Here is a 23,451-nt window from a genome sequence, read left to right on the forward strand (position 1 = left end):
CAGCAGGGGAATTACCCCCGCTGCGAAGGGGTTAACGTACACCTGGAGTTTAACTACTGGTTTCTCCGTCAAAGAGTGCCCAGTGATTTGTTGGAGGGTATAGTGTACTGCTCTCCAATATTCTGCGATTTTGGGGCATTCCCAGGCCGGATGCAGGAAGGAGGCCTGAGGCATCGAGCATTGCACACAGTTTGACCCTTCTCTTAAACCCATGTGATGTAACTGTTTGGGTGTGGTATATCCTATTTAGGAATTTAAAATGTATGAAACGCAGCCTATAGCTGGGCTAGAGGGCTGCAGTTTGTCCGCAGCAGTACGCCCATTGTTCCATCGTCATAGTGGGAACGGTATCTACCATCCACGTACATAGGCTCCTGAGAGGCACACCAGTGCCTTGTTCTGCATGATAGCGTACAGTCTTGTAATCAATTTATGATGTGTTGCATTAGTTAGTATGTTTTCTAAAACATCTAGAGTGGGTGGGGATTCTGGGAATGTATTGTGCAGCACTTTACAGGTGATTCTCAGCTGCTGATATAGAAGAACACCCGTAACCGCTGGCTGAGGGGTGTTCGGTGTCCGGGGGAGGAGGGGTGGGGGGAGTACAGGTCCAGATCTGCGAATGTACACAGATTTCGCTAATGTGCCTTGGCTTTTGCACTTGAGTCTAGCACAGCCAGTATTAGTGGGTTGTTGATTATCGGGATGGAGGGGGAGTACAGGTATGGGAGTCGAGCTTGGTGTCTCTAATCATCCCAAGCCTATTTCACACAGCTGGCTGTGGTAGTCGTCTTATGTGTCTGTCTGTATGGGTGGTATAATGGCATTGACAAGTGTGAAGGATCTATCTCGTCTGCCTCCACTGCCACATGTGGTTGAAATTTGATAGGGTATACCCAGAAATGGACATATTGAGCCTGGACGCATAGTGCGAATAATGTCAAGTCAAGGGGCATTCAGTCCTCCCTGGCACAGTGGTAGGGTAAGGATCTTCCACACTATCCTGGGCTGCTTCCAGCCCATGTAAGTGATATTAGTAATGATATTAGTTGTTGTAAGAATTAGGAGGGCAGAGGCAGTGGCAAATTAACAGGCACTAGAATTTAGGCAGAACTACCATTTTAGCTATTGCCAACTTTCCCGAAAGGGATAGAGGTAAGCAGTTCCATATTGGAAGTCTGTCCTCCAGCCAGGTGACTTCTCTGTCGTAGTATGCCTTACCCAGTTACCCTCCATCTCGGCTTAACCATATTTCCAGATAGCTTACGGGTTCCGTCGCCCATGTTAGTGAGAATTCTGACTCAAACTGTGGGGTGTCCATGAGGGGGCAGATGATGGATTTAGTCCAGTTGATCGTGCTTCCAGACAGCCCCCTTAAGTGTATGCCCTCACATATAACAACATCTAGGTTAGAATAGGGCTCTCAAACATAGAGCACTACATCATCTGCATACATCGAGACTCCGCAGGATCTAAAATTAAGCTCTCTGCGTGCGTGGTGTTGTCTCAACCGGGCTGCCAGTGGTTCCAGAGCCATGGCAAACAAAATAGAGGATAGAGGACATCCTGATGAGTACCATGTGCAATTGAAAATTGGGATGATGTCAGTACGTTGAGACATAGTTGTGCGGTCAGGAGACTGATATAACAGTTTTATAAGACGAATAGAGTGGGAGCTGAAGCCCAACTACCAGAGGAGTCCGAAGAAAAAGGACCACTCCAGCAAATTGAACACTTTTGTGGCATCTAGGAGGGCGGCGACTGCCATCAAGCCAGGTTCCACATTCTGCATAATCGCAAACAGCGTTCTAAGATTATGTGCCATCGATTGGTCTGGAACAAATCCCGATTGGTCCAGATGGATTATAGCTGGTAACCTAGGTCGTATTTGGTTGGCAATAAGTTTAGCTGGGATTTTGTTCTCTACGTTAATCATTGAGAGAGGTAGGTATGAGTCGCACAGGTGTGGCGGTTTACTGAGCTTTAGTATGGATATAATTACTGCTTCTCTAAGTGAGGGGGGTTATATGTGGACCTCTAGAGACGCCTGATACATAGCCAGCAAATGAGAAACCAACAGAGTAGCGTATTCTTGGTACAAGAAGGCCATCAGGCCATCCAGACTGAGGGTCTTGTTGTTTGGGAGGCTACGAATAACCTGCAGGACTTCCTTCTCAGTGAAAGGTGAGTCCAGGTACTGGCGGTGCACATCATCAGCAGGGTTGTATCAAATATTCAATTAGTTCCTACTCTTGTGTCACACCGTTAGTGTGACAAAGAGTGGAGTAGAAAGAGGCAATTGTGTCAAGTATGTTCCGCGGGAGGTTTGGCGAATCGAGTGTTCAATCTGGAGTTCTGCAATGTAATCTTGGGCCCTGGGCTTGCGGAGCATATCTGCCAGGGTCTTACTACCACGTATGCATTCACCATATCGTCACGCTTGAAACTTGCGGGTTAGGTAGTTGAGCTCATGGTTCACCTCCTCCTCATACTCTGTAAGTTTCTCATGTATGGATGCTGAGATAGCCGGAGAGCGCGTACTACAGTATCTCGTCTCAAGTTCGTGTAGTTCTTTCTCTAGCTGAGCAAGTCCAGATCTAATCGCCTTTAGCACTCCTGCCTGCTTCGCAATGCAGGCCCCTCTCACAACAGCCTTGAAGGCCTCCCAGAGTGTCTGTGGAGAGCTAACCGAGCCCTCGTTAGTTGCAAAGTATTCTGTAATGGCTGCATGTATTTAGCTGCAGAATACCTGGCTCCTCAGTGCTCCCGGAGGTAGGCGCCACGTGAATGCACAGGCAGGCGCCAAGGGGATGGCAATCTCCACGAGTACCGGGCATGATCTGACAATGTTTGGGGATGATGGGTCACAGTAGTTGTCCAGGTGAGTACATCTCGAGTAGTCAACCAGTAGTCTATATGTGACCAGGCTTCATGCGTCGGTGTCACACAGGTCCCCACTCTTCGATCCCCTTGTTTATATCTTCATATGCAAAAGACTCACAATTGATGGATTGAGTGCAGAAAAAATCAAAACATTCACGCCCAGTAAAGAGATCTGAGTTAAATCCATCTTTCTTTTGCTCACCATGCCACCCGAGTTTAGACCTGACCATATGGAAATCAGTCTTGACCCTGTGCCTCATGGGAACAGTCCAGCCTGAACTGCCAAGCCAGATCCTCCCTGGACCGGAGACAAGCATCCTAGGACCTGTTTTGGGGTTCCACCCCTCATCAGCCAGGATAGCTTGATTCCAGTGGCACAGTGAGCCCAGGACCCACGTCTGGGCATATCCGGCGCATTTAGGGCGAGAAAGCAAAAGACACACAATTGATGGATAGAATGCAGAACAAATCAAAACATTCACTCCCAGTAAAGAGATCTGGGTTAAATCCATCATTCTTTTGCACACCATGCCACCCCAGTTTAGACCTGGCCATATGCAAATCAGTCTTGACCCTGTGCCTCATGGGAACAGTTCAGCCCAAACTGCCAAGCCAGGTCCTCCCTGAATCGGAAACAAGCATCCTAGGACCGGTTTCGGGGTTTCACCGCTCATCAGCCAGGATAGATTTGCGTTACTTTGCATCAAGGGGGCATTCCTTAGTTGGTACTTTGTTGTTGCAATGCAACCACCCATTGATTTAGACACAAATCCCTATCTACAAACATTTATGTTTTCATATCTCCCTGTTTTTCATAATTTGCATGAGCGCTCCATTTACTGCCCAGGGAAAGTATAAAACATATTTTGTTGTACTTTAAGGGTACCCTTCTAGTACAGAAAATATTCCCAAAAGAAGGCAAACACCCTTGCACTAAGGCACCAGTGTCTGTGCGTTGGTGCAAGCAGGGCCTTAAGTTGGCCAGGGCCCTCCGGGTGTCAGACCCGGGAGCATTTTAGAATGGAAATTGAAACAGGGTCCCTCTCAGGCGCTATATTCCTGTCCTTAACTTTAATGGAAAAAATACTAACGATTTGTGACATGTTTAGGTAATCCATGTCAGTGACTTAGGCCCAGATTCATCAAGGTAAAATCTGCCCGCAAAGGGGCAGATTCTCAGAATCTGCCCCTTTGCGACCGGTATTTTTGCATTTGGGATGCATCATCCCAAATGCAAAAATCGCAAATTAAGAATTCGCTAAATTGCGATTACTTGCATTTAAGGAATCTCAAATTGCGACAGGATTCAGACGGGAGACTACCGATTTCGAGGCTAGTCTCCCGCTTCCCAATTCCTGCAGTGCAGAAACCCAATTCGAAGTTTTGTAAAACTCCGAAAAATAAAGTGTTGATGCCTGTCACCCACACTCCAAACTCCCCTCCAAGAATGTCATCTGATATCAAAGGTTAATGATTTGCTCTTAATTCATGGAGGGGAAAATTGGAGCATCTGACAGGCCTCAACATTTTGTTTTTTGCAGTTTTATACAGCGCTAACAAAAGCAGAGTTTCGAACTCCAGGCTTATTTACAACCCCCTTGCGCCGCCAGTGCGTCACTTTTAATGTGAAAAAAGTGACGTACCGTCTGCGTATGGGGCTTGTAAATAATCCCCTCCATTTTTTGTTTGCGCTATGTTATTAAACTGCCAAAAATGAAATGCTGATTGTCTGACAACATACATACCAATTGACCCGATTCAGGCAGATTGCCTCTGCTTCTATAAAAGTCAGTGGGGAAAATACATCTTCCCGACTATTTTTTTTTTTATTTTTTTTTAATGTCCCACTTTCTTGCTCTGAAATGTTGCCAAGTACGCACTTAGAGCCCTGGGCGCATGGTTGGCAATTTAAAGTGCGCCAGAGCAGGGAGAGAGAAAACAGCGCCATGTTTTGGCAGATACGGCGCTTTTCTGCTCTCTCCCAAGTTTCTTACTGCACTGTGTTGCGGATTATTATTTTATTTTTTTGTAAATCTGGGCCACGGTGCCTGTTGGACTGGAATGCTCACTGACTGAAAGCTCTAGCAACAAGCCCTCGGCTGACTGCCTTCGGCCATCATTGCTAAATCACCCGCCAGAGGCGCATATTTCATTCCCCTCTTCGTCATCACAATCCAAGGGGGAGAAAATTGATTATTTTTTATCTCTGCTTATTAGTGAGATCTGACACTTAATATAAAATAGATTTGCGCTGAGTAGGGGCGAGCGGCGCGCGCAGCTGGCGCCCGTCCCCGCGCGCTCGGAGAGGCCATTCATCTGCGCGCGGCAATCAATGCTCCGGACCCGGAATTGGCAGGGTAGAAATTAAACATGGCTGGCACCTTTTCACTCTTCGTTTCTCATGTCCCCCAGTATTTATAAATCAGCATTATTTTTTTATTGCTGAATAAACCATTCAGGTAGAAATGAACATGATTGCACGGATAACTCCCTGAGGCAATAATCATTTTTTTATAAAGTTGATTTAAATCTTGTAGCTCGTGAAAGTCCGAAAGTAAAAAGGACGCCGCAAGCTGCTCACACACAGGGACTGTGACAGAGCTCTTGCAAAGCTATGTTTAGGGACATGAAAAGAAAACGTGTAACTGAGAGATGCCAAGACCTGTGCAGAAGAAACGTCGCAAATGTAAAGAGAGGTAAACTCTTAAAAGAATCCAGAAACCATTATTTTTTGGAGCATGTTTGAAAGCTCAGGGGCTTATTTATGACCCCTTGAGTCACTTTTGCGCCACCGGTTCATTAATTTTTGGGACGCAGCAGCGGTGTAAAAAATGTGCCTTGTTGCAGCATATTTACAAAGTGATGCATTTAGGTAGATGCGTCACTTTGTAAACCCCTGCGCCACGTTATACCTGCGCCAGGTATAATGTATGCAGGGAGGGGGGCATTCCCACGCAAGTAAGCCTCGTAGAAGTGAAGCAGTGAAATCTATAAGATTTCACTGCACTACTTCTAGGACGCAAATGCGTCAATATCTTACGCCTGCCTCACAGCAGGCGTAAGACTGACGCAGGCCCTTTCACATGGGGTTTGTCCCATGTGAAAGGACACATTGCTGGAGTTGTGTCACTTTTGTGACACACTTCAGCAATGCATCACTTTTGCGCCATACAGATGCATCAGAAATACTGACATATCTGCAACTCCTTCCGACATGATGCGTCATGCAGTAAATATGACGCGTCAATCATGTCGCAATGAGGGCGCACAGAGAAGTGACGCATCGCTGCTTTCACGCAGCGATGCGTCACTTCTCATAAATGAGGCCCTACGAATCTGGGCGATAAGAGCGTAGACACAAAACAAGGAAGAGTGTTGTAGGAAGATACAGTTGTGAAGGCCTGCAAGTGTGCAGAAGGTGTCCTATTACCCTTTGGGGAGTAAGGACTTAATTACGATGACGGTGGGACCGCCACCGACAGCCTGTCTCTGGCAGTCCAACCACCATTGTAATTAAGATTCCCGCCTACCATATTAAGATGGCGGGTGGATGGGTGGCGGTCGGAGAGACCGCCCGCCACGGATCCGACAGGCTTAAGGAGCCCTTCGGACTGTCGGAGGGACTTGTATTCCCTACAACAGTGGCGGTGCCTGCCAGGCACCGCCGTAGGATTACAATGTCCCTTTCCGCCCACCGTTTCATGGCGGTTAAACCGCCATGAAAAAGCAGGCGGAAAGAGACATACAGGACTTGTAGCGAGCCCCACTTCCCGACTGGCCCTCAGCTGTGGGTTTTGGGGGGCACCTATGGTGCCCCCCTACATATCCCTGCACCATGTGGCGGGCACCGCATGGTACCTGCCACATTGTGAGGGATATGTGTATTGTTCACTTTTTGTACTGCGGCGTGTGCTGCAGGCAGCAGCACCTGCCACAATACAAAATACAAACATTGCGGCCGCCATGTTGTCAGTCGCATCTTAATGCTTATGGCTGGACCACCGACAGTCTGTCGGGCGGTTCCATTTCTGAATAGATGGCAGTTGGAAGTAAGTCCGACCGCCATCCTAATGAGGTCCTAAGTTACGAATCTGAGGAGTTAGGGGGAAAGGGCTACATCAATTGACAGGGAACAAAAATTGAGTATTGAGGGTAATAGGAGATGGGTATGATGAGTAACGACAAATGTTTTAAGAAGTGTGATGGTATTTGGGCAAAAAGACGTGTTGGTGTGTGAGAACGACACTAATGCACTGCTTAGTTTGAGCCAGTGGTTTCAGGTGCTCGGCACCGGCACTTAATTGTCAGTACCGGGACGTATGACAGTCTGCCACATGGTGGCGCCGTATATCTCATTTAGAGATGAGTACAGTTGTTTATTCATTCAATATACAGTAAAAATGTCTAATACTTGCCACCCAAGCCATTCTTATATCAGTGGGTGCATTGAATAGTCAGAATTTTCACATTTGTAGCAGTGTGATTTTAAAAAAAACTTTATTTAGCATTTTGTTAGAGACAAAGCACTGCACTGAGATGCTTAAAATTCATTCGCAAGTACAGAAAAACAAAGCCAACACAGTTTGTCGTAGGCTCAGTCGGAAATGTGACATGGTTATATAATACATAAACAGGTTCTTCTAACACACATCTTGATTGTCTCATCGGAGCCCATGCCCACCAATACACAAGTGGTACCCATCTCAATGACATATATATAAACAGATTGAAATCGTACCAAGGTACAAGTCTCATGTCATGCGAAATTAACAATTGGCGTGCACATTGAATCAGCCTAACCCACCCTGGTCGGGACTATACCCCGCTCCTGTTGTGTGGGGGGTCTTGTTGCTGCGCGGACAGTAAGGATCTGAAAGGGCCCCATGTACCTTTGGGTCTGGAGGTGGGAGGGATCGTAGTTGCATATAGTTCACTTCTCCAGGAGCAGGATGCCAGGCTTCGTAACCACCACTTTACCGAAGGTGCAGTTCTGCCACCCCAATGAATGGCAATTTCTCTTTTAGCTAATAACCAACAAATGGCAACAAATCTGCGAACCCCTGGGGGGAATTGCACGACGTACCTTAGGAGGGCGATCTCTGGCAGGGGGACCATCGGCACCTTTACCATACTGCTTATTGTCTTATGAACTTCCACCCAAAATGTATGTATACGTGGGCACGTCCAGGCAAGGTGGGCGAAGTCGGCATGTGGGGCATGCACCTCAGACACTGGTGGGATCTATCCTATGTGCTCTAGCTGGGGTGACATAAATCCTGCGTAGAAACTTAAAATGGATCAATTTCTGGCGACTATTGAGGGAGACATTTTCGTTACTGCGCAGCAAGCCGCCCACTGCTCGTCCGTTATAGGGTTACCCAAGTCTGCTTCCCAATCGTTGCACACCTGGTTATCATTAAATGGGATGATGGCAGCACATGCTTTGTTGAGCTGAGATATAAGCTTGTACCCCTCTCTCACTACCTATCACTATCATGAGCGGGGGGGAAGGACGAGGGTTCTAGAGGATAGTCCGGGAGCGTAGCTTGCAATGCTGAACGAAGTCTCATAAGGACAAATCTTTTTTTTTTTTTTTGGAGTTCAATTCTGCTTTATTGCATGAAACAAAGTACAGTACACAGCTGGGTTCGCCTACAACCCGGAGGCCAGCAGCAGAGTGGAATGAACAGTACACAGCCATGTAGCCGGCATCCCGGGGGCCCGGCGGCGCATCATATATACATGTGAAACTCGTTCCGCAGCCGGCGGTGTAGGACAAGCAAGGATGAGCAGCAGTTGAACAGAGGTTTTACGAGAGAAGATTCTCTCTGTTTTGTTGAAAGTCAATAAAGTAAACGAAACACCCCAACTAGGTAGCAACGAAGAGGCAGTTCATGACTGTGTAGTAGGTCAAGTAATAGTGGTGCGGCGTGGCTATCTAGGCAAGCAGAGGTGTGTGTGAGATCTCGTGTCCAGAACTCCTGCCCTAGCGCAACAGAAACCAACAAGGGCCGGTCCTAGGAAGGTGTATAATGTCCCGGAATGTCGCCCGCTGAAGAAGTAAGAGCGCGCAGCGGGTGTGGAATAGAGTATGCATGCACAGAGAGGGGGGAGGGACAGGCCAGCCAAGGTGGAACAGTCTAGAATGTCAATGATCGTTCAGGGGTACAGGGGGGCACGGACGAGGAAACCCAGATATCGCATCAGGAACTATAGGCCAGGTCTATGGGAGAGCTCGGGGTTCTAAGGTATGACAAATCGATTTTCCGACTGAGCGCCGTCATCCGAGCGTGTAAGCAGATAGCGCACTAGCGGATCCCAGATATCCCTGGGTCGACACGAGGGAGGCAGCAGTTCAGCAAAAGTAGTATGTTGATCTTGGCAGTATACCAAATCCGTAAGCCAGTCCTTGAATTTGGGCGCCCTTCCTCTGCCCCATCGGCACGCGACACGCCGCTTGGCTAAGAGCAGGGCAATGTCGATGAATTTCCTGCAATCCCTAGGCATCTGCATCGTATACCCGAGGAGGGCCATCAAAGGGTCCGCAGGGACCGCCTCCCCCACCATCTCCGCAAGAACCTCCGTCACCTGTCGCCAGTAGTGTGCAACCTGGGGACACTCCCACGCCAGATGAAGAAAATCAGCATGGTCGGCGCGACAGCGCTCACAGCGGTCATCATCTGCCAACCCGAATCTATGTTTCCGCACTGGCGTGTAGTATACCCGCTGAAGGAATTTATAGTGGATAATTTTTAATCTGCTACTGGCAGAGATGCGGGAAGTGAGTGCACAGCAATGTTTCCATTGGTCATCCGAAATATCAGTGGCAAGCTCAGCAGACCAGCGCAGCCGAGCAGTGGATGCCGGTTCCGGAGCAGCACTGCGGATCTGACGGTAGAGCCCAGAGACCAAGTGAGTCCCGTCCTGCGATCCTAAGAGGAAGTGTAACGGAGGCAGGACCTCGGGCTCGTTAGGGTAATCGGGAAGGATGTCGCGCATCCCCGCACGCAAACGAATGTAATAAAAGAGCTCGAGGGGGGTACGCTCATGTGTTTTGAAAAATAGGTCAGCTGATTTGAAGTGACCCTCATGGAACAAATCACCCCAGCAAGAGACAAGCAGTTTATCACAGAGATGTCGGAAACCCGGCTCCGATAATAGGGTAAGTTTCGGGTGATAGGCGAGCGGCAACTTGGGGGAGTAGAGCAATGGGCACGATAGCCGTGTAGCGATGCGGCGCCACGCATCCAGGGTGCAGGAAACCGAGGTAGTCGGTGTAGTGATGGACGCTTCAGTACAGTGCATTAGTCCGTTAAGCGGGAGTGGGTGCACGATCCAGTCTTCTACCGCTATGTGCGGCATGAAGGGGGTAGGAGCCATCCAGTGGTAGACAAAGTGCGCCTGCGCGCACTGGTAGTATGCCTCAAAATCTGGGACATCAAAACCTCCCCTGTCATAGGGAAGAGTCAGCGTCGACCATTTTAACCGGGGGGACTTGCCTCCCCAAAAAAGCCTGCGCAACTCCGTTCGGAGCGTCTTGAAGAAAAAGGCACCAGGGAAATAGGGAACATTGAGGAAAAGATACAGAAAGCGGGGTAAAATCACCATTTTTATGAGCGAGGCCCTTCCAGCCATGGAGAGCGGCAGCGTGATCCATCTGTCGACGGAGGCAGTCAATTTTGTCATGGCCACTCCATAATTGGATCGCAGTGTCTCGTCCTTATCACGAGAAATGCGGATTCCCAAATAACGAAGATCTTCACGACACCACTTCAATGGGTAATCGAGAGGGAAGTCGTGCACCGCATCTGTTAGGGGAAAAAACTGCGATTTGGCCCAGTTGATGTGGACTCCTGATACCCCGCCAAACAGGACAAATTCCCGAAGTAGGGGATTGAGGTGTGCCTCAGGATATTTAACGTACAGCGTAATGTCGTCCGCATAAAGGGATACATCAATTTGGCGCTGTAGGCATTGCACCGCCCCCGCTCGATGTAACTGCCGTAAGCGACAGGCGAGTGGCTCAACCGCGATTGCAAATAACAAGGGAGAGAGTGGGCATCCCTGACGGGTGCCTCTTGTGAGTGTAATAGGATGCGACAGGCGTCCGTTAATGAGCACCCTCGCCGCGGGATCCGTATATAGGAGGCGGACCCAAGATAGGAACAATTTAGGGAACCCCATGCTGGCAAGGACCGAAAAGAGGTAAGGCCACTCGATCGAGTCGAATGCCTTGGTGGCATCGAGGAATACAGCCGCCACAGGAGTGTCGGGGTGAACCGTGCGGAGCAAGGAGAAGAGGGTGCGAAGGTTATGGGACGTGGATCTGCCCGCTACGAAGCCAGACTGATCAGGCAATACTAGTCTGGTCATTAACAGCGACAGCCGGGTGGCCAGTATCTTAGCGAGTATTTTGACATCACAGTTTAATAGGGAGAGTGGACGGTAAGAATCGCAGGAGGTGGGATCCTTATCCGGCTTTAGGAGGGAGGTGATCACTACCTCGCGCATAGAACAGGGAAGTATCCCGTCAGCAAGGGACTCTGTAAACACCTCGCGGAGCACGGGCGCCATAATGTCGATGTAGGCTTTGTAAAACTCGGCAGGTATGCCATCAAGTCCCGGAGCCTTGCCGTTCTTAAGGGACATGATGGCCTCGCGGACCTCATCAAGCTCAAAAGGCGCCGCAAGAAATTCCCTGTCCCCATCGCTGAGCCAGCATAACGCCACATCGTTGAGGTACGCAGCATACGGCGCATTTGTCTCTGCCGTGGAAGTGTAAAGTGAGGAGTAGTGTGCTGTGAACGTGTGCAGTATCATATCCGAGTCTCTAATAGTGGTGCCGGAGGTATCAATAAGCTCCAGTACGGTATTATGCACCCGTGAAGGTTGCGCGAGCGCAGCAAGCACTTTCCCGGGCCTATCTCCTTCACAGTATTTCCGGGCTATCCAATGTTTACCCCGATATTTCGCCTCTCTGGCAGTCTCCTCCCCATACCGTGATAGTGTCTTCCTAAAGGTAGCATGCAGTGCTGGGTCAGTGTCTGATGTCATGCGGAGTTCCAGAGCCCGTAGTTCCTTTTCCAATGTGGTAATGGAATGCAAGATATCTCGTAGGACCCCGTGGCTCTTAGATATGCAGAAACCCCTGATAGTAACCTTGAACGCCTCCCATATGTGTTCGACTGACTCAACCGACCCCTTATTTCTAGGAAAGAAGTCTGCTATCTCCTCCCCCAGCTCAGTGCGAAACAGGTTGTCAAGAAGTACGTCAGGGCGCAGTCTCCACTGCGGACGCGAATTATCCCACCCAGGAGTGCGGAACCGCAAACACACAGGGCTGTGATCAGAATAGGTTCTTGGCAGATGGTTCACCCCCACCAGCTCCGCAGCAATACCCCTGGTGACCAGAAAGTAATCTAAGCGTGCCCATGTCCCGGTGTGAGAGGTGAAGTGTGTACCCTCCCGACTATGAGGATGTAGGTGTCTCCAGGCATCTAAAAGACCACCTTCCTCTACGACTCCCTCTAATGCCTCTCTGGCCCTAGGCTTATAGGAGCCAACACCATCCGCTCTGTCTAGGGAGGGCGCCAGCGCTAAGTTGAAGTCTCCACCCCAAACAACATTTCGCGCCCTGCAACATGGCAACCTGTATATGATGCCTTTCGAGGTAAGCAATAACATTCCGGCATTTCTTAGCATTATTTAAACCCCGGACATTCCAAGATAAGCATGTCAATTGTGCATTCGTATTCAAGACAGCCATGGACAGAGCAACAATGAACATAGCAGTGCCCGAGAGGGCCGCATAATGGATCCACCTCCGCCCCGCCAGCGCCAGAATATACACCAGGTCAGTGTACACACACACAGTCTAATCAATGAAAGCCTCTTAAAGCCCACCCTCCCCCCACCCACCCCAGCATCCCAAACATGCCAGTGGCCGCATAGCCCCCCCGTAGTCCCCCCTCCACCCTCCCCCCTCCCCCCCCCAACTGTAGTAGCACGAACAACAAAACCTGTAACAGGACTATGGGGATCACCCAGTAGGGGTAAAACATAGAGTGCGCACAGCCACTTCTCGGTCCGTAGCTCCAGAACTGTACCGCCCTCGGTGGAGACTAGGGCCGAGAAAGTGGTCCTTGGTGTACATTACCACAGGGGTGCAGAGTCCATGTAGGTCCATCGCTCACGAATCACCCCAATGTCCGAAGTCCGAGCCGCTGGGTGAGAGCCAGCTGGCATGGAGAAGACTCCGCTCGTAGTGCACAGGGACAGTCAGTCTTCGTGTGGTGCTGGAGGCAGGTCAGCATCCTCCTGTTCAACTGCAGCAGCATTATCGTCCCTGCGTGCCCTTCGTATCGATTTTAGGAAATCCTCTGCTTTTTGCGGGTTGGTGAAAAACCGTTGCTTACCCTGATGGGTAACTCGAAGCTTCGCAGGGTACAAGAGCGCATAGTCTATCTGGGCTTCCCGCAACTTCTTCTTCACCGGCAGGAACTTGCGTCGTTCATCCTGAACCATCGGCGTGAAATCTGGGTAGACGGAGAAAGTAACCCCGTTATACTGCAGCGATCTTTGGGTCCGGGCCGCTCTGAGGGCAGCGTCGCGATCACGATAGTTCAAGAGCCGAGCAATGATGGGCCTGGGAGGAAGGCCAGGCTTCGGTACAGGCGCCAGGGAGCGGTGGGCCCTCTCCACAATAAATTGAGGCGAAAAAACCTCCTCTCCGATCGAGCCTCTGAGCAGTTTTTCAACGTACAGTTCCATCCTTCCTGTATCTGTGGACTCCGGCACATTGGTGATGCGTATGTTGTTCCGGCGGCTGCGCGCTTCCAAGTCCTCATTCTTTGCCGCTATAATCCGGAGCAAATTGTCCATCCTGGCCAGTTGCGCCGTATGGGTCGTGGTGACATCGGTGTTATCGGATATTCGCTGCTCCGCGGTCGTGATGCGTTCCTCATGGCGGTCGACCTTGTGTACCAAAGCATCCAGCCGGGCTGTGACCCCGTCCACCTTCTCAACGACAGTGGCGAAGCCCTGTCGCATCTCCTGAATCAGGTTGGTAAGGTCCACATCGTTAGTAGGAGGTGGGATAGGTTGCGGAGAAGACGCGCTAGGTCCCGGAGACATCTGCGTCAATTTGGCGCCCCTTTTCACGCTGTCGAAGCTCAGCTTAGGCTGGCGATTCTCAGTCCGACCCATGGCGATGTCAGGGAACGGCCTCCAGGCCAAGGAGCAAGATGGCAGGGCGGTCTGCACCTGCAAATTAAATGAGCACAGTCCACTCGGAAAGGGCACAGCTGGCAGCGGCGAACGTGATGCTGCCCAAGGGACCGCAAGGGGGGCGCAGTCTGTAAATAGCGCCGCACGTCCCCCAAGCGCTATGACAAGCGTTATAGTAGACACTCTCCGCCTAGTACCGGCAGAGAAGCGGCCCGGGTATCAGTGGCCGCAGCAATCAGCAGGATCCAAAGCAGTAGGGCGAGTAATGGCGGTTCCCTACGAGGTAAGGTGCTGCACAGAATTGCGTCGCTCAGGGGAGCAGTCCAGGGCCTCTCCGCATGGCAGCCACGCACCACAACACAGGCGATAGCTTTCCCCACTCTGGAGACAATGCAGGGGCCTCTACTCAGCAAGCGCGGCTCGTGATTGCGGCGCCAGGTACAATGAGGCCGATTTTAACCCCCGATCAGCAGGTCCGACAGTCCGCGCCGCCCAGGTCAGGAGCAGCAGTCAGGCGGAGGGCCGGCGCGACGGCTCGGGGGGGCCGCTCGGCCCTGCAGTCCTTCCCGCCTTGTGGGAAGCAGATCCCTTCTCAGCGCCAGCGGCGAGAGCCAACAGCAGCAGGGGGGGTGCGGGGGGGGCTCACGGCAGAGATACCGGCAGCCGCCTACCTCCGTTGCAGTCCCCGCACAACGTCCCAACAGGATATCAGCAGCAGCGCTGTGATGCGGCCCAGAGCCTCGCGGCAGTCCCCAGGGTCGCGTGAGCAGCAGCGGCCGGCCACCCGCTCACGGCATTTCCAGAGCAAATACCGGGCAAAGTTCAGCAGCCGGTAGCTCAGACCTCGGAGCACGCAGAGCCCTCAGAGTTGGGTCGATCGTGGAGAGCGATGTCCTGAAGCAGGATCCGAAATGTGGGGGTGATACAGCACCCCGTGGCGCAGGATTTATGGAGGATTATTCACCAAGGAACGGGAGCTATGCACCTAGGCAGCCATTCCGTAAGTGCGCCCTCTAGCGCCCCCTCATAAGGACAAATCTTTCCATGAATGTAGTGTTGGGGAATAAGGACACATTATCAGGATCAAAGATATGGCCATCTGGATACAGATCGCCAACTTTAATAATGTTAAATTTAGCACAGGTCCTCTGAATGAGTTTTTCACCAGTGATAGGCAACCATTTGGCGTTTGGGAGTGGAAGGGCAGAAGAATAAAGCAATGGTGTGTTCGTAATGCGTCGTAGTTTCACCCAAGTCCAACTGGTAGTGGAGGCAGGTTGGATATCTTTGGGGTCTTTGGGGACTCCCAGAGGTAGCACGGCCGCCAAAGTGTCTGGAAGAACTAGATCAGACTCTGGACGGAGGAAGGGAATCCTAGCATCCGGATGGTACCATGTTTGCGCGAAATTGCACTGAGCGGTTAAATAATACAATCGTAGATCAGGGACTCCGTACCCTCCTCTATCGCAGGGAAGCGTCATGACCTGCCAGCGTACCCTGGTGCTCTTATTACCCCATACCAATTTAATTAAGTGGGAGCGAAGGGTCGAAAAAAACCTGTTCGTAAGTGGGATCGGGATGTTCTGAAATAAATATAAAGCAGTGTGATGGTTAGTGGTTATATTGGTTCTATCTTTGGCAGCGCTGGCAGGGGCGATAGGTGTCACAGGCTACAGTTGCCTCCTTACAAGGGCCCTGGCACTTATGTTTTTTTACAAATTAAGCAATGCACTAATTATTTAAGGAGAGAGCTGACTATGCCATCAAATATGTTGGAGTGCTGTGCAGTAACACTAGGCTAACAGAGAGGAGTAACAATCGCAGGTGTGGCCTATGACCTGGTACCTACAGGAAAGAATACCACATGACAAGAAAATGTATGTTTAAAGTTACCGCATGAGCAATATGGTGGTCATTTTAGGCATTTATCTTACTAATTGGTTTATCTTAGGCTATTACTTTGGTATGTCCATAGCTATGCATATTTTGTAGCTAAGTCTTGAGTGTATGACAATTTTGCGAGATTCGCGGATCTCAAAATTGCAGAAAATTCGCAAATTTCACGAGCGGAACGGATTTTGCGCCCATACCTGCTTTTAAATAAAGCAACTTTTTCTTTTTGAAAAGCAGCCCATCTTCCTTAAAGGAAAACAGAATGCGTTTATATGTGTGTCCTTGGTACTCGGCTGTCGGTGATCATTTCGGAGTTGGTGGATCGAAACCAGCATGGTCCCCCAGGTGTACCAAACCCAAGGTCCCCCAGCGGTACCAAACCCCAGGTCCCCCAGGGGTACTGAGTAGAGAGTTCCCCCAGGGATACCGAACCCAAGGTCCCCCCGGGGTACTGAATAGAGGGTACCCCAGAGGTACCGTATCCCTGAGTCCCCCAGGGGTACCGAACCCAAGGTCCCCCAGGGGTACCGAGTAGAGGGACCCAGGGGGTACCGAACTCTGGGTCCCCCAGGGGTACCGGACCCAAGGTCCCCCGGGAGTACCGAGCCCTAGGTCACCTGGGGTACTGAGCCCTAGGTCCCCCAGGGGTATTGAACCCTGGGTCTCCCAGGGGTACCGAGGAGAGGGTACCCCAGGGGTACCGAACCCAAGGTCCCCAGGGGGTACCGAACCCAAGGTCCCCCAGGGGTACCGAACCCTGGGTCCTCCAGGGGTACCAAGTAAAGGGTCCCCCAGGGGTACCGAACACAAGGTCCCCCAGGGTTACCGTATCCCCTGGGTCCCCCAGGGGTACAGAACCCTGGGTCCCCCAGGGGTACCAAGTAGAGGGTCCCCCAGGGGTACCGAACCTTAGGTCCCCCAGGGGTACTGTGGAGTGGTGTGGCTCACTGGTTAGAGGCGGCAGACCCGGATGCAGAGGACTGCCAGGGACCAGGGTTCAATTCCCGACACGGCAGGGCCGTGGACCAGGGTCAGCGGACTCGATAATTCTCGCTTCGGTGCCTACTCTAACCAGGGATCACACTCGGCAACTCTGGGCATTAGCTTGCCTCATCTCCACAACGGCCCCCCACATGCACCGGGGATGCCTGGTTTCACCTTGGAGATACCCAGCAGGGATCATCTCACAGGGAAAGCCAGGACGGGTTCCCCAGTGGTCTACAGCGCTGGGACGCCCCATTGCTGGGGTAGCCATGCGCTTTACAAGACAACCTAACGTAACATAACATACTGAGCCCTAGGTCGCCCAGGGGTACAGAGCCCTAGGTCCCCCAGGGGTACCGAATAGTGGGTCCCCCAGGGGTACCGAGTAGAGGGTCCCCCAGGGGTACTGAGCCCTAGGTCCTCCAGGGGTACCGAATAGTGGGTCCCCCAGGGATACCGAGTAGAGGGTCCTCCAGGGATACCGAACCCTAGGTCCTCCAGGGGTACCAAACCATGGGTCCCCCAGGGGTACTGAACCCTGGGTCCCCCAGGGGTACCGAACCCTAGGTCCTCCAGGGATACCGAACCCTAGGTCCTCCAGGGGTACCAAACCATGGGTCCCCCAGGGGTACCGTATCCCTGGGTCCCCCAGGTGTACTGAATAGAGAGTCCCCCAGGGGTACCATATACCCTGGGTCCCCCCAGGGGTACCCAGTAGAGGGTCCCCAGGGGTACAGAACCTAAGGTCCCCCAGGGGTACCAAAGCCAGGGTCCCCCAGGGGTACTGAACCCTGGGTCCCCCAGGGGTACCGCACCCAAGGTCCCCCAGGGGTACCGTATCCCTGAGTCCCCCAGGGGTACCAAACCCTGAGTCCCCCAGGGGTACCAAACCTTGGGTCCCCCAGGGGTACCAAGTAGAGGGTCCCCCAGGGGTACCAACTGGAGGGTCTCCCAGGGGAACCAACTAGAGTGTCCCCCTACGCAAAATCCTTCCCACCACTAAACACACTAATAAAAAAGCCTACATCTACATCTAGCAATGAGTACATTTTTGTAATTCTGAAATGTGGTAGAAACAAAGGGCCTCATTTACAATATTTTGATGCGCTGCAGCACAGCAAGCCTTCCTGCTGCACTGCCCTGCGCCAAAACCAAAGGGTTGGAATGCACTGTGTCTACAAGATATGTCACATTCCTGTCCTTTTCCCCTGCACTGCCGCACAATGGGCTGCCATGTGCCAACACAGACAGTCTTGCACCATGGTGCAAGGGTGTCTGCGTTGAAGGGGTGATTGGTTTTGTGCAGGAAGGAACACCTTTCTGCACAAAAATGATTACAAGAGGCGTTTTACTCTTTCTGTGTGTGCAGCAAAATGCAGCACGCCTAGAAAAAGAAAAAACAAGGAGAAATAAAGGCATTTCTCCTCCTTGCGCCTCGCTTACACCTTCCTCTGGGGAGGGGTAGGAATCTGACACATTCCCAGGTTTACAAAACAGTGTAAATAATCTGGAAATGCATCAGGTTCCATGGATGTTTTGTGGGAACACTCACAACACCCATGGAACGCCCGATTTCAAGCAGAGTAATGCGCGAAAGGGGGCCACATTTACAAGGCCATGAAAAGCCACCCAGGGTTGCTTTAGTGGCATTGTATACATGGGCAGGCACACTGCGCTGGTGGTGAGTCAAAAAAGTGACGCACCAGCTGCGCAATGGGCTTGTAAATAGCTGCAGAGATTTTATTTAGTCTCAAAACAAATTAGGACACTACTTGGTGATCATAAATATTCACGGAACTTGATTACCACAAATTATCGTTGATGTGCAATATAGTTTTATCAGCAACACTGTACATCTGAGCAAATTTAGTGGCCATTTCAATGGAAAATGTGCCGTCTGTAAATTGTGTGCCACTACACAATGCTTTAGTTACATAAAAAAACCTCCCGCCTCATGTCCATTAACACTAAATGGGTCGCAAAAGCTTGTTGTTCTCATAATTGGGCAGTGGTTCTAAAAATGTTGTAAGCACTACTCTAGACTCGGGATCAATATTAGAAAAGGAGGCCAACTAGAACGGAAGTGTGGGAGCCAACATTAGAATGAAACAAGAGATAGAAAGTTGGGAACCAACATTATAACCAGAGAAGCAACAAGAGATGGGAAGCGGCCAACTGACATTCGAAAGGGAGGGCAACAAGAATTGAAGAGTGGATAATCAACATTAGAAATAGAAGGCCAAAAGAGTTCAATGGTCATATTTACAAGACCCTGTTTCAGTGAAGTTGTGATGGCAATTGGGGCTTCACCTTATTTACAAGGCAGAGTTAAGCCAATTAACATGGCTTAACGCTGCCTTGTAAATAAAAAAAAGGTACAAAAGGGGGTGGTGATGGACGGAGCATCTGAACCAATCAAACACTCACACCCAGTCAAAAGATCTGGCTTTGATCCAGCTTGTTTCTGGTTCAGGGAAGGCATGGCTTGGCAGTTCGGGCTGGACAGTTCCCATGAGGCACAGGGTCAGACTGATTTGCATATAGCCATGTCTGAACTGGGGTGGCAGAGTGGGCTAAAGAACGGTGATGGATCAATCCCAGATCTTTTGACTGGGTGTGAGTGTTTGATTGGTTCAGATGCTCTGTCCATCACCACCCCCTTTTGTACCGCCTTGTAAATAAGGCACCCTTTGACATTGTGTTCAGCGTGAAAGGAAGGGCAATGGATGTTGCGGTGGACGTTCCACCGCAACACCCATTGATTTTGACGCTGTCCCCTATTTACAAGGACAGCATAAATAGGAGGCAGTGCCAAAATTAAGACCAGGGAAAACCTGGTCCTAAATAGGCGAAACAAGGAGCAATGCTTTATTTCTCCTTTTTAGGTCTCGCCTGTCGATGCGCATGCGCATCGAGCAAGCGAGACTATAGGGGCTCATCGACTCTTTATCTAACTTGCAAGGAATCGTGGCGATTCCTTGCAGTGCCCGTGACTTTTAAGCTCAATGCGCATGTGCATTGAGCTTAAAAGCGCGTGCACAGCCACCCGCATTCCTCCGACACCTTTGAAGTGAAGCTTAGCTTCACTTCAAAGGCCCGGCTTCTTCACACCCACATGCCGCTCTGCCCCGCTCCGCCCCCTCCCCTGAGTCATCCTGCCTGCCCCTTCCCGCCGTGTCGCATTTCTCCTCCCCCCTCCCCTCTCTTCCCTCCGTCTTGTTTATTTTACCCGCTCTGGCCCCTCGCATTTCTCCTCCCCCCTCCCCTCTCTTCCCTCCGTCTTGTTTATTTTACCCGCTCTGGCTCTGGCATGGATGCAGCCTCTGCACCTAGGTTGGACACCGCTGGTTGAAGAGCACTCAGCATGCACAGGTTGAGTCTGCAGGTAGAGGACTGCAGACAGGGCCAGGGTTGTTCAGCTACAGAAGGGACAGGGATTGTCAGCTGTGTGGAAGACAGGCCTGCAGGGCGTCACTGCAAGCTCGGTGACCCACATCACAGCTTGTTAAACCTTTACATGCTCCGAGCACTTGGCCTCTGACACTACATGTTTTACGGTTAAGCAGTCACACGGAGAAGGCCTGGGGACCTGCGGCGCCGGCGCGCACACACGCCACTCTGAAGAGATTCGTGTTTTTCCCCCTTCGTGGCAGCGCAGCTATACAATACTGCGACAAAAGCTGACAGCAGAAACCAGGCGTCCCGCGCTCTGGTGTGCCGTGCACTGCAGGGCTGCGCGGGGAGCTGTGGAACCGAAGCCGCCTTCTTTAATGCGCCAAAAACGACTACCAGTGTGACGCTGCCACAAAACATCATGTGATTGGTTGCTTTTCGGCTTTAACTTCACCCGCCTATGGGCCACCACACGGTGTCTTTGTTCGCAGGGCATCCAGCCGTTTTCTATACATGTAAGGAGGGGGGAAGACCGCAGCTACTGCATTACGAATAATTAATGGTCACTTCGCCTTACACGAAGTCGCCACTCATTTAAAGGTCAGGCCTGAATCTCGGAAACGGGCGTAACAAACAACTCCCATATACTGAACAGCTTTTTGACACTGACCAACTTGATATCTAGGGTCAAACGACCTTACTCTGTGGTAAACAAAGGTGGGCACATCCCTAATCAGAATTGGTGCCAAGTGTGAGGGGAATGTCTGAGGGGAATCTCTGATGCTCACCACACACGCACACAACCACACACATGTTATCCTATCAGATTATGTCTGATATTATTAGCAATCCTCTGAGCGAATGCAGCAATTACTGAGAATCACGGCTATTACGACAAGTGACCAACCAGGTTTAAGCCCCTTTGCTATGAAGAAATGTCGGGAAAGCGCTGTTCATGGGTGGTGTAGGCGTGGGTTGTCTGTGCGCTACTCACTTGAGCAGTGCTCCTTGCCCGGTTCATATAAACCATCAAAGGTGGCACACAGTGCCTGGCACCCCACTTACTGCAGACTACTTACTCTTGCACATAATCTTAAATTTAACATATTTATCTGGCTAATTGGGAACAGCTTCAGTGTTCGATTACGTCCTCAACTAGCCTTCTTTGAGCGAGACTAGCCCATTACGTGGTGAGCAGAACCCAGCGAGACACACGCGGACAGTGCCAGTAACTCCTTTCTCTCCCATTGCCCTCTGTCTATGACCCTTCACCAGTCGCTGTCTCTTCTTCTCTGCCCGTCACCTCTGCAAGGGGGTCTCCTTTCTTCATGCCCTCCCGTCCTTTGTTGACATTGTCACTCTCAGCTCTCCTCACGCGCCCTCTCTCCTGAAGTGTCAGTAATCGCGGCCGCCGTTTCTCCCTCCCCTCACCTCTCTCCCTACTTCCCTCGATCTGTCTGTAACAGAGTCACTGCTCCTCCCACTCTCTCTCTCTGTCTGCCTGACGCCCTCTCGCCTATCCTCCTATCCTGCCATCTCTCTCACATCCTGACATCTCTCTCACATCCTGACATTTCTCTCACACTCTCTCCCATCCGGCCATCTCTCTCTCCCATCCTGCCATCTCTCTCCCTTCCTGACATCTCTCTCTCCCATCCTGCCATCTCTCTCTCATCCTGCCATTTCTCTCACACTCTCTCCCATCCTGGCTGCTCTCTCCCATCGGGCCACCACCCTCACCCTCACTCACCCTCACTCACTCACCCTCAACCCCTCACCCTCACCCCCTCAACCCCTCACCCCCTCACCCTCAACCCCTCACCCTCACCCCCTCACCCTCACCCCCTCACCCTCAACCCCTCACCCTCAACCCCTCACCCTCACTCACCCTCAACTCACTCACCCTCAACCCCTCACCCTCACTCACTCACCCTCAACCCCTCACCCTCAACCCCTCACCCCCTCACCCTCAACCCCTCACCCCCTCACCCTCAACCCCTCACCCACCCTCACTCACCCTCACTCTCACTCACTCTCACTCACCCTCACTCACCCTCACTCACCCTCACTCACCCTCACTCACCCTCAACCCCTCACTCACCCTCACTCATCCTCACTCACCCTCAACCCCTCACCCTCACCCACCCTCAACCCCTCACCCTCACCCTCACCCTCACTCACTCACCCTCACCCTCACTCACCCTCACTCTCACTCACCCTCAACCCCTCACTCACCCTCAACCCCTCACTCACCCTCAACCCCTCACTCACCCTCAACCCCTCACTCACCCTCACTCACCCTCACTCACCCTCACCCACCCTCACCCTCACTCACCCTCACACAGTGCAATAGGTCTCGGAGCATTTGAGTTAGAGCTTTTAGAATTGTTTATGGCTTTTTTTATTTGTAATTCTTTAGCATTGGCTACAGGAAACAAAAATGCTAAAGATTTACAAAAAAAACCCATAAACAATTCTAAAAGCACTAACTCTAATGCTGCGAGACCTATTGCATTTCCAATGCTTGTTGTTGCTGTTTCCATGTGTGCTGCCTTGTGCTGCACACATAGACACAGCAAATTGCCTATGATTGTTTATGTGCAGGAAGGTCCCACTTCCTGCACATAAACAATAATTTTTTTTTAAATGCAGTTTTGCAACTTCGATGTGTGCTGCATTAAGCAGCACGCATAGAAGTCACAAAACAACATTTAAAGATTACTTATGTGCAGGAAAGGACACCTTCCTGTACATAAACAATCTTCTGCTCAACACAGGCAGCCCACCCTTGCGCTATAGTGCCTGCGTTGGCGCTAGGCAGCCTAATTTAGTGCCAGCGCAGGGGGAAATGCAGGGCTGCACCATATTCTAGTAAATATGCTGCACCCTGCCTTTCTAAAGTGACGAAGCATGTCGCTATCCTTCTCGGCTTAACGACACGCTTTGCCGCTTTATTGTAAATATGCCCCAAAGCGTGGGCAACCAACATTAGAAAGGGAGGGCAACATGAATGGAAGTGAATTGAACCAACATTAGAGATGGAAGGAAAACAACTGATGTGCAGAAAAAATA

Source organism: Lissotriton helveticus, chromosome 7, assembly GCF_964261635.1.
Source record: "Lissotriton helveticus chromosome 7, aLisHel1.1, whole genome shotgun sequence".
Lineage (NCBI taxonomy): Eukaryota > Metazoa > Chordata > Amphibia > Caudata > Salamandridae > Lissotriton > Lissotriton helveticus.